Consider the following 10,479-nt stretch of genomic DNA (forward strand, 5'->3'; position numbering starts at 1 on the left):
GTCAATGATGTACATAATGATTGAATACATGAATGAATACAATGACATGAGCACTGTAAATACACAAAACCTACTTTAACCTTCAGTTTTCCATCAGCTAGAAGTGACATTAAATGTCAGAGGCCACATTCCCTTTGATGCCAGATATATGAGAAGATGACCAACAAATGATCCCCCTTTGAATTTATGTTTTTCATGTTCTTCCAAAGCAAGCCACACTTTTTTCTTAAAATCAAGTCTTATGACGACAACCAGTCTGCCATTTTTATACACTTGACCATTACCAATTATTATTATTTCTTCTACTTTGACTTCACCTTACTCAAGAGAGTAGGTTTGTTCTCTTGATTCGCAGGTTTGTTCTCTTGATTCGCAGGTTTGTTATGCCTGTAAAAAAAACAAAACAGAAAATGTTTAGTAGAGCGGCATCGTGATGGCCTAACAGTTAAGACTGTTCCACATAACTGTAACGTCCATGGTTTGATTCCAGCCAGGAACTGTTTGTTTTCTCATTGTTTGTCCCCCTACTGCTGCTAAAAGACTTTAACAGTGAGGCCATCAGACACTGAAGATGGTAATTTTATCCTGTGTTAAACCTTACTGTAAATGATTAATAACAAGTCTAAAAGAAACTGGAAACAACTATAAAGAAACTAAAGAAAGGTGAAGCTGAGCTGTTGTTTGAGTGAAGTTTAACCTGAACCTCAATCACATTTAAACCAGAAGAATATGATGTTGGGAAACTGGTTCCAACCGACTCTTAATCAACAATGACAGATCAAATATGGAAACATACTGGAAACAAATATATTGATCTGCCTCTTATAGCCCTTTCAGACCAAGGACCAGGGTTGGACCAGGGTTAGTTGACCAGGGTTAGTTGACCAGGGCTATTTGACCAGGGCTAGTTGGCCAGGGTTAGTTGACCAGGGTGTGGCTATTCTTTGTGGCATTCAGACCAAGTCAGTCAGCCCTGGTTAATCCCTGGTCAGGACCATTCAGACAGGATCTGGCAGAACATTCCTGCTTGTTTACATGCAACAGTCTTTTGTAATTGTCCCACAGTTGTTAGCAACCTGTGTGGACCACTGACATTGAAATCAACCCTGGTCTGACCCACCTCTCGATCAGGGTCACCGAGGAGAGCCAGGCAATCAGGGCTGAACTGACAGTCTGTCTGAGTAACACTGTCCTTTGAATTGCTGTGTTCTGTCACTGGCAATGTGAAATATGTTCTGATCTTAAACTTACATTTGCCATTCATATCATCTTGATAAAGATTTTTAAGTGCAGGTCACACCTGCAACGTTTAACTCTTGATTCTGACTGTGTATCAATGGTGGAAAGTATGTCTATGTCTGTATTTGAATAGTTTTGAAGACAACACGGTTTCTATAATTATACATTAAAAAACAGGTTGAAGATGGAACTGATATTTCCATTATTTTAGTGCTGTGAGCTCTTGTATAATGTCAATGTCTTCTTGACACATTTCAGATGTCTATGAGTTGTTAACAGCACCACCAAATAGTGATGTTTCCCTCTAAACTTCTCACATGCTTTAATTTCAATAAATGTTCAAATGATCAGAGAAAAAGTCCAAAAACTGAAAACACATTTATGTGTCAGAACTTTTTGGTTTTATTTTGGTGTGTGTGTTTCCCTTGTCTTTTCTAGCTTCCTTCCCTCCTGTTGATTGCCTCCCTTTCCCTTCTGTGCCAGATTGTCTTGTCGGATTACTGTCAGTGTTCCAGTGTCAGTTTCCCAGTAATTATTTTTAGTCTTATTGACCAGTTTTGCTTTTTGGATTCTGGGTTTTTGCCCAGTGTTTTGTACCTCTGTCCTGTGAATTGGGTTTCCTGGTTTTTGAATTTTGGACTGATTAAATGTCTTAAGAACTCTTCTTCCTTGTGTTGTTCTGAGTCCACCTGGTCTGTGCCTGATACTTTCCACATATTATTACAAATAATGAGTCAGTCACGGTCAGTTTACTTTTAACACTTTAAGTAAACTTAGCTGATAATACTTCTGTACTGAAGTTATATTTTTTACATTGTGGTATTTATACTTGTACTCAAGTAATGGAGTGCTTCTTGTGCACAGCATAATAATAAAAGATTAATTTTTTCAGAAACTTGGAAGGATATTGACTCACCCTGCATTTACAATTGCTGCTACAAGACCAGCTTCATATTTCGGGTCCCTGTGAGCCGAACATCCAGCAGACAGAAGGAAGATCAGTGTCAAAGTGATCCACAACAGGTTGGCCATCTGCAAACAAAGGTAAATAATAGAGCACATTATTGTTACAAAGACAGTTCGTGCATCTTGGGCTCACATGATAACAGCATCTAAAGTTACATTGAAATTCATCTCAAATTAGCCATTGTTCTCTCTCTCAAACAACAGAGAGAAAAGCAGCGGCAGCATTTTCTACATACAGTTAGAGACCGGTTGTTGCCCTGTGCCAGAACAAAAACATTTTCAACTGCTTGCTAGTTTTTCATAATATAATGCACAGACAGTATTTCATAAAGTTTCACTGTCACTTTTATAACAAAATCCAATCTATCTTTCAAAGTAGATCTTTTACCTTTTGGAGAAGAATGTCTGATGGATGCTCTGAAGTCGTCCAATTCTTCTGTTGTCTCCTCAGTGTGAGAGTGCAGAGTGCAGTGAACACAGTCAGAAAGAACAGGCTTTTTTAAAGAGAAGAGGAGGATTATGGTCAACCCCTTCAGTGGCACCATTCCCTTGTATGAACATTTAAATTCTTATCTTTTCCGTTATTCAAAAGTGAGAAAGAAAGAGAATATCAGTTAGAAGTTGGACCGGCACTGTGTGGGATCATACATCGTTTTCTGTGGAGGATGACAGCAAGAAGATTTACATTTTCACTCTACGTCCACTACACACTGTCATTATCTGCAGTGCACCTCCGGTCACCTAGCAACCTCCCACCCCCACCCAACTCCCTCTATGAACACCTTCCACACTACCACACACCAACACACTCTGATGTGCATATTTAGGCACATTAATCTCATTTGACCCTTGTACTTTTCTTTATGTACTTTCTGGTTGTTTGTTGATTTTCTCTTTTTTGTTCTGTTATTTTGTTACCTCCTCTGTCCTCTCTTCAATTTGTATTATTATCCCCTCCCTGAGTTACTGCCTTATCATGGTGGAGGGGTTTGCATGTCCCAATGACCCCAGGAGCTCAGTTGTCTGGGACTTTATGCCCCTGGTAGGATCAGCCATAGCAAACAGGTCCAGGCCTGGGGACCCGGGTGCGGGCTCTCCTATCTCTGGAGCTGAGGTCACCGAGGTGGTCAAAAAGCTCCTCAGTGGCAGGGCCCCAGGGGTGGATGAGATCTGCCCCAAGTTCTTCAAGGCCCTGGATGTTGTGGGGCTGTCATGGCTGACACGACTCTGCAACATCGTGTGGACATCAGGGGCAGTGCCTCTGGATTGGCAGACTGGGGCGGTGGTCCCTCTTGTTAAGAAGGGGGACCGGAGGGTGTGTTCCAACTATAGGGGGATCACACTCCTTAGCCTCCCTGGTAAGGTCTATTCGGGGGTAATGGAGGGGAGGGTCCGTCGGATAGTCGAACCTCGGATTCAGGAGGAGCAATGTGGTTTCGTCTGGGCCGTGGAACTGTGGACCAGCTGGAGCTGTGCCAAAAGGCAAGGCTCTCGATTTACCAGTCGATCTTCGTTCCTACCCTCACCTCTGGTCATGAGCTTTGGGTAGTGACCGAAAGAACAAGATTGCGGGTACAAGCGGCCGAAATGAGTTTCCTCTGTAGGGTGGCTGGGCTCTCCCTTAGAGATAGGGTGAGAAGCTCGGTCATCCGAGAGGAGCTTGGAGTAGACCCGCTGCTCCTCCGCATTGAGAGGAGCCAGATGAGGTGGTTCGGGCATCTAATCAGGAGGCCTCCAGGACGCCTCCCTGGTAAGGTGTTCAGGGCACGTCCCACCGGTAGGAGACCCCGGGGAAGACCCAGGACACGCTGGAGAGACTATGTCTCTCGGCTGGCCTGAGAACACCTTGGGATCCCCCTGGAAGAGCTGGACGAAGTGGCTGGGGAGAGGGAAGTCTGGGCTTCCCTGCTTAGGCTGCTGCACCCACGACCGGACCCCGGAAAAGCGGATGGATGGATGGATGGATGGATGGATGGATGGATGGATGGATGGATGGATGTATTATTATTATCACAAATAAATACATTTCAAAAAGTAAAAAATAAGTATCTTGACTATTCAGCCTATAATGTGCACTTTACATTTTATATTCAGTGTTTTTTACTTGCTGAATATTGAAGAAATGTAAGTTTCCAAGAAACTGAGGAGCACTCTCTGTATCCAGGTGCTCATGCCTTTATCTGAAATGTTGAAGTATTCAAATTATTTCATGCAAAAAGGAAAGGGTCAAACTGAGAATGAAACAGGCTTTAGTTTGACTCATCTTATCTAAGAGAGCATAAATAAAGATAACTCACTATTATGTTTCACAGTCTAGTAGAATATGTTCTTGTATGATATGTATACAGTGTGTATAAAGAGGCGGTTCTCTCTACCATCGTCAGTCTGTTAAGCTCAGTGGGACGACACTATTTGTTCTGTTTGGCCTACAGAATCCAAACTATGTAAAACTTTATATTATTGGTATTCGCAGTTTAGAAAATGATTGACATACAGACCAGAATGGATGCTTAGCCAAGCTTTAATCATTAAAACGTAAACTGTATTAAAGTTAAAACTTCTGCTTTCATTAGGGGGTCAAATACAGTTTTTGGAGATCAGATGTGCCAACTACTGATAGTAAAATACTTAAAGTCCAAAATGTTTAAAAGTCGCAGAGTTTTCAGTCTGGTGAAGGAAAGACACCCGTTGTCTTTGTGAACTCTTAGATAATTAAAAAGAAGAAGAGCAAACGAAATGGAAACTTAACTTTTTTTCGGGTTTTATTTCATTTTCGTTACTTAGACACAAACACACACACACACACACACACACAGGGTGTGTTCATGCTGTACATGAAGCTCTACAGTATTTTGCAGGATTGATAGCTACGTTACACAGATTATACTTTCAACAATAGATTCAACAAAAAGACCCAAACAAATGACTCGTTCTTTACTCGGCTCAATAATACAAATAATACTAGAAGACAAATATTTCTGGATTTACATTACGGGACTAAATTGAATCTTATGTGTCAGTCTCCATCACCACAAAGCAAACATTAGAACAAAGAGCAACAATCAAAGCATCATAGTGACAATGAGCCATCTGAGAGACAGATACTGATCAATAGCGACGCATCTGAATATCAATTCAGACTCATATCATGCAGTTCACCTTTTCACCAGCAGATGGAGACAAAACACTCTTGACTGTCAGTGGGAACACTCTTCTCACTGACAGAGAACAATGGCTAATTTTAGATAAATTTCTGTATAACTTTAGATGTTGTTATCATTGTGAGCTCAAGATACATGAAATGGGTTGCTTGTGACGATAATTAATATTAACTTTTGTTTGCAGATGGCCAACCTGTTGTGCATCACTGTGACACTGATCTTCCTTCTGTCTGCTGGATGTTTGGCTGAGGTGAACCAGAACAGGCTTGCTGATCTTATGCAGCAGACAAAAAACATGCTGTGAGTCATATATCATTCAAAGTTTAGGAAAAAAACCCAATTATGTTGTATAAGTATACCACAGTGTAAAAAACACAAAAATATATATATCTACTGAATCATCAGTTAGAGCAGCATGTTACTGTTGTAGCTAGTTTACACTACTTTATATACAGTTAGCTAGTTTACGCTACTTTATATACAGTTAGCTAGTTTATACTACTTTATATACAGTTAGCTAGTTTACACTACTTTATATACAGTTAGCTAGTTAACACTACTTTATATACAGTTAGCTAGTTTATACTACTTTATATACAGTTAGCTAGTTTACACTACTTTATATACAGTTAGCTAGTTTACGCTGCTTTATATACAGTTAGCTAGTTTATACTACTTTATATACAGTTAGCTAGTTTACATTACTTTATACACAGTTAGCTAGTTTACACTACTTTATATACAGTTAGCTAGTTTATACTACTTTATATACAGTTAGCTAGTTTACATTACTTTATATACAGTTAGCTAGTTTATTCTACTTTATATACAGTTAGCTAGTTTATTCTACTTTATATACAGTTAGCTAGTTTACACTACTTTATATACAGTTAGCTAGTTTATACTACTTTATATACAGTTAGCTAGTTTACAATACTTTATACACAGTTAGCTAGTTTATACTACTTTATATACAGTTAGCTAGTTTACACTACTTTATATACAGTTAGCTAGTTTATACTACTTTATATACAGTTAGCTAGTTTACACTACTTTATATACAGTTAGCTAGTTTACACTACTTTATATATAGTTAGCTAGTTTATACTACTTTATATACAGTTAGCTAGTTTACACTACTTTATATACAGTTAGCTAGTTTACACTACTATATTAATTACATACAGTAAGGCCTGACACAGGATAATTAGAGGAACATTGTGTCAGTGCCTGATGGTCTCACTGTAGACCATCAGGCACTGGTCTTCACTGCTAGGCCAACAGGATGCCCCTCAACTAAACATTTTCTGCTGTTTTTTTGACAGGAGCGGCAGAATACGAAAAATGTACAGTGTGGCTGTAACTGTGACGACTGATGGCACGTCATATAACCTACCAGCAACATCATATCAAACCATCATGGAACGGTTTAATGATGGAGTGTTTAACGATGACAGACTGATTGTTGTCATAAAAGGAGAAGACCCAGATCATGCAGAGTGGCTTGCTTTGGGACGTGTTGAAAGCAGTAATTGGGTGCGGGGTCATTTGTTGGTCATTTTCTCATTTACCTCTCCTTGTGTTTCAACATGTACAAACAACAGAAACCCATTTAATATTATTGCAAAGATTAACACCATCAGAGGGACGAATAAGTGGAGTAATTATGCATTCGTGTTTGACAGAGTGTTTGTGCCCCGTGGTCAGGTATATGATGATGAAATGCGCAGAAAAACAGGAGAAGGCCTCAAGAGACTGGGGGTTTCTATTGGGGGTCTTGCAAATGTATTTTGCTGTTATTACCCCAGAGACAATTCTGGTTTTAAGTGTGTGAGCTGCTCCAGTGGTGGACAGGTTACAGCCGAATGTATTAATCCCAATGTATAAACTTGTCCCAGCCTCAACAACAGAGGCTGAGGCAGGTACGTCAGGGTGTTGAAACGTTCTGGGGACCAAAGTGATTCAGATCAGATGGATTCATTAGAACCTGAGCATCTCACCCTAAAGATCATCTATGCTATGCAATGCTACTCTTCACCATTTTTTATATTATCCTCTTATTTACTATGAGTAAATATGACTACCATGACTCAGTTTTGAGGTCATTTCCAATCATTTATTTGAATTTCCAATTTTGTCATATTTACATTTTTTGATCCAACAATCCATCAATTAAAAAAAGAAAAAGAAACAGTTCCTAAATTTTAATAATGTGTTGATCTGATGGATGATAAGTGTTACATGGATCACATGAGCACACAATTCACAATTTTAAAATCATCATTTATTCTATTAAATTAAAATAAAAGAAATGAGGCATTAGGTGCTGGGTGAGTAGATGTGTTGACACCACTCCAATTAAACCATAATTCTTGTTCACCCAACCACTCATAGGGAATGTGACCTCTGACCCCTAATGTCAATTTAAGCTGGTTAGAAAAAAAACTCTGCATGTTATATATATAAGTTTAATGTAGTTACCAATTTATTGTAACATTCTGTATTTACTTTGGTAGACTGAAATAAGGAAAAAGTAGGTTTTGTGTATTTACAGTACTCATGTCATTGTATTCATTCATTCTGTAAATCATTTATAAATCCTCTCATGTTCTGTTTTTCTGATTAAAGCTTGGCTCAGCATCATTCTGGTCTGTCTTTTCTTTTAAATAATGTGGGTCTCGTCCTCAGAAGGTGGGGGTGTTTGTGGATTATGAGGAGGGTCTGGTCTCCTTTTATGATGTAGATGCTGCAGCTCTAATTTACTCCTTTACTGGCTGCTCCTTCACTGAGAAACTCTACCCATTCTTCGGTCCTGGTCTTAATTATGGTGGTATAAACTCCGCCCCTCTGATCATCTGTCCTATCAATCAAACTGCCTGATCAATACCGGGATGCTGATTGATTAGAGACCAAAACTGTTTTGTTTGTCAATGTTTTTTATCACCTTATGAAAAACTTCAAACTTTCAACACACATAATTAAGCTCAGCAATCACCTCTTCACATATCTAACTCCTCCTGCCTGTTACACCCATTACCAAGTTTGCTCCGTGATATTTCACAGTAATCCTACAAATCAGAGGAAGGAAACACAACCTAACCTAAAGAGCTGCGTCACTCCAGAGAGGAAACTGAAAGTTAATCAGAGGACAGCAGAGCTGCAGTCGAGTCTCTCCACTTCTCCACACAAGTCTTTCTCGACAACACAGCAGAGTCTCTGCCAAACACTGGTGAGTACAACTGATCATATTTCATGTTTCAACAACCAGCTTTAACACAGGAGACAGGAAGTTCATCTCTTTTCATTTCATACTGACACTTGTGAGAGTCAAAAATGGTTTTAATCATGTTTTAACCCCTCCTACAGTTGTTAGGACTGGCTGCAGCAGCGTTCTCCAAGGTGCTGATCCTTCCATCCACAGTAATGGAGGGTTCATTCTCATTTAATCTGTTATTTTTGCAATTAATTAATTCTGATAAATATTATGACTAACCTTTATGACATATTTTTTAAATACATGTTGATTTAATCCTTTTATTTCTATTTTTTGTTTGTGTACTGCTGCATGTCCCTGTGTGTGAAATATGAGCCACTGACTTCAAATTAGGTTTTAGTTGGTCAGTAGCACAATCACTTTCATCTGCCTCAAAACAGCAATGCACCAACAATGCGTCTGACCACACCTCATTTTGAGACCAACACACTCATGGGCACATAGATGAGTGTTAGTGCGTTTGACACCTGCGTCAGTCTTGAACTGGCAAAGACACATGCGTCATACCTGGCGTTGGGTGTAAGATGGGTCCCTAAGTGTTTTTTTAAGTCTCTCAGGACCTTTGTAAAGTGTAACTGAATCTCTGTGGTTTGGAGTTTAGCTTCACTGCTATTTCCTGAGCGCTTCACTAATCACTTCATACAGACACATTTTATGTCCTGTAGCTGTTTCACATTAAAAACTTTCCACTGGTGAGCGAGTAGGACACTTTTCTTGTGAAGCAGCAATAGGAAATAAAATGTGTTTTTCACCAAGTTAGAAGAGCTTTGTTAGCAGTGAGATTCTTCAATAATAATTCCTCTCTACAACAAGATATGAACATATTCTGTGATATTTTATCAGTGGATCAGATTGTATTGAGTAATAGTAAAAGCACAAACAGCCACAATGAGCTGTTAGATAAAGAGCTGCAGATGAGTCTCTGACTGTAGTTTATACAAACCAGCACATGTCCAACATTAAAGCAGACCAAAACTTTAACCTGGCTGTGAAATCCTGGAGAAAATCATTTTATATGGTTAAGAACTCTTACTTGGTTTGATGAAAATACCTCCAGCCCGATTGAAACATGCCATGTTTAATTCTAAATTATTTTACCTAATGTAATGCATTATATTTGAACAGTAATTATACATATATGTTTTAATCAAATACAGTGAAAATGTCTTTCTCTTCTTTCATTCTACATGTGTAGACATGTCTGCTGCCAGCAGTCTGAGATCTGAAGATCAGTTTCTGTGCTCCATCTGTCTGGATGTGTTCACTGATCCAGTCACCACACCATGTGGACACAACTTCTGCAAAAACTGCATCAATGAACACTGGAACAGTAATGACCAGTACCTGTGTCCACTGTGTAAAGAAATGTTCAACATAAGACCTGACTTGAAGGTCAACACCTTTACTTATAACGCTTTCATTTCTGAGATGGTTTCTCAGTTCAGACAGGAAGCTCAACAGAAAGCCAGCAGCATCAGCTCAGAGCAACAAGCTGCCAAACCAGGAGAAGTTCCCTGTGACGTCTGTACTGGAACCAAACTGAAGGCCCTGAAGTCCTGTCTGGTGTGTCTGACCTCCTACTGTGAGACTCACCTGGAGCCTCATCTGACAAAGTCAGGTCTGAAAAGACATCAGCTGATCGACCCTGTGGAGAACCTGGAAGACAGAATGTGTATGAAGCACGATAAACCTCTGGAGCTGTTCTGTAAGACCGACCAGACATGTGTCTGCATGCTCTGCTCTGTTTTAGACCACAAGACACATGATGTTGTTCCTCTGAAAGAAGAATATGAAGGAAAGAAGGCAGAGCTGGGGAAGACAGAGGCTGAAATTCAGGAG

General features: G+C 39.5%; 1 long non-coding RNA gene across 1 annotated transcript; it reads right to left on the bottom strand.

Annotated features, from left to right (window-relative positions):
* Nucleotides 1-295: 295 nt before the first annotated feature.
* Nucleotides 296-2,642, bottom strand: LOC128374972 (uncharacterized). Its single transcript, XR_008323066.1, has 3 exons — nt 2,594-2,642; nt 2,156-2,271; nt 296-387 (listed from the first exon to the last, which is right to left on the bottom strand). It is a non-coding gene; the product is annotated as an uncharacterized LOC128374972 (long non-coding RNA).
* Between the last annotated feature and the right edge of the window lie 7,837 nt (nt 2,643-10,479).

This window comes from Scomber japonicus, chromosome 2 (assembly GCF_027409825.1).
Source record: "Scomber japonicus isolate fScoJap1 chromosome 2, fScoJap1.pri, whole genome shotgun sequence".
Taxonomy (NCBI): Eukaryota; Metazoa; Chordata; class Actinopteri; order Scombriformes; family Scombridae; genus Scomber; species Scomber japonicus.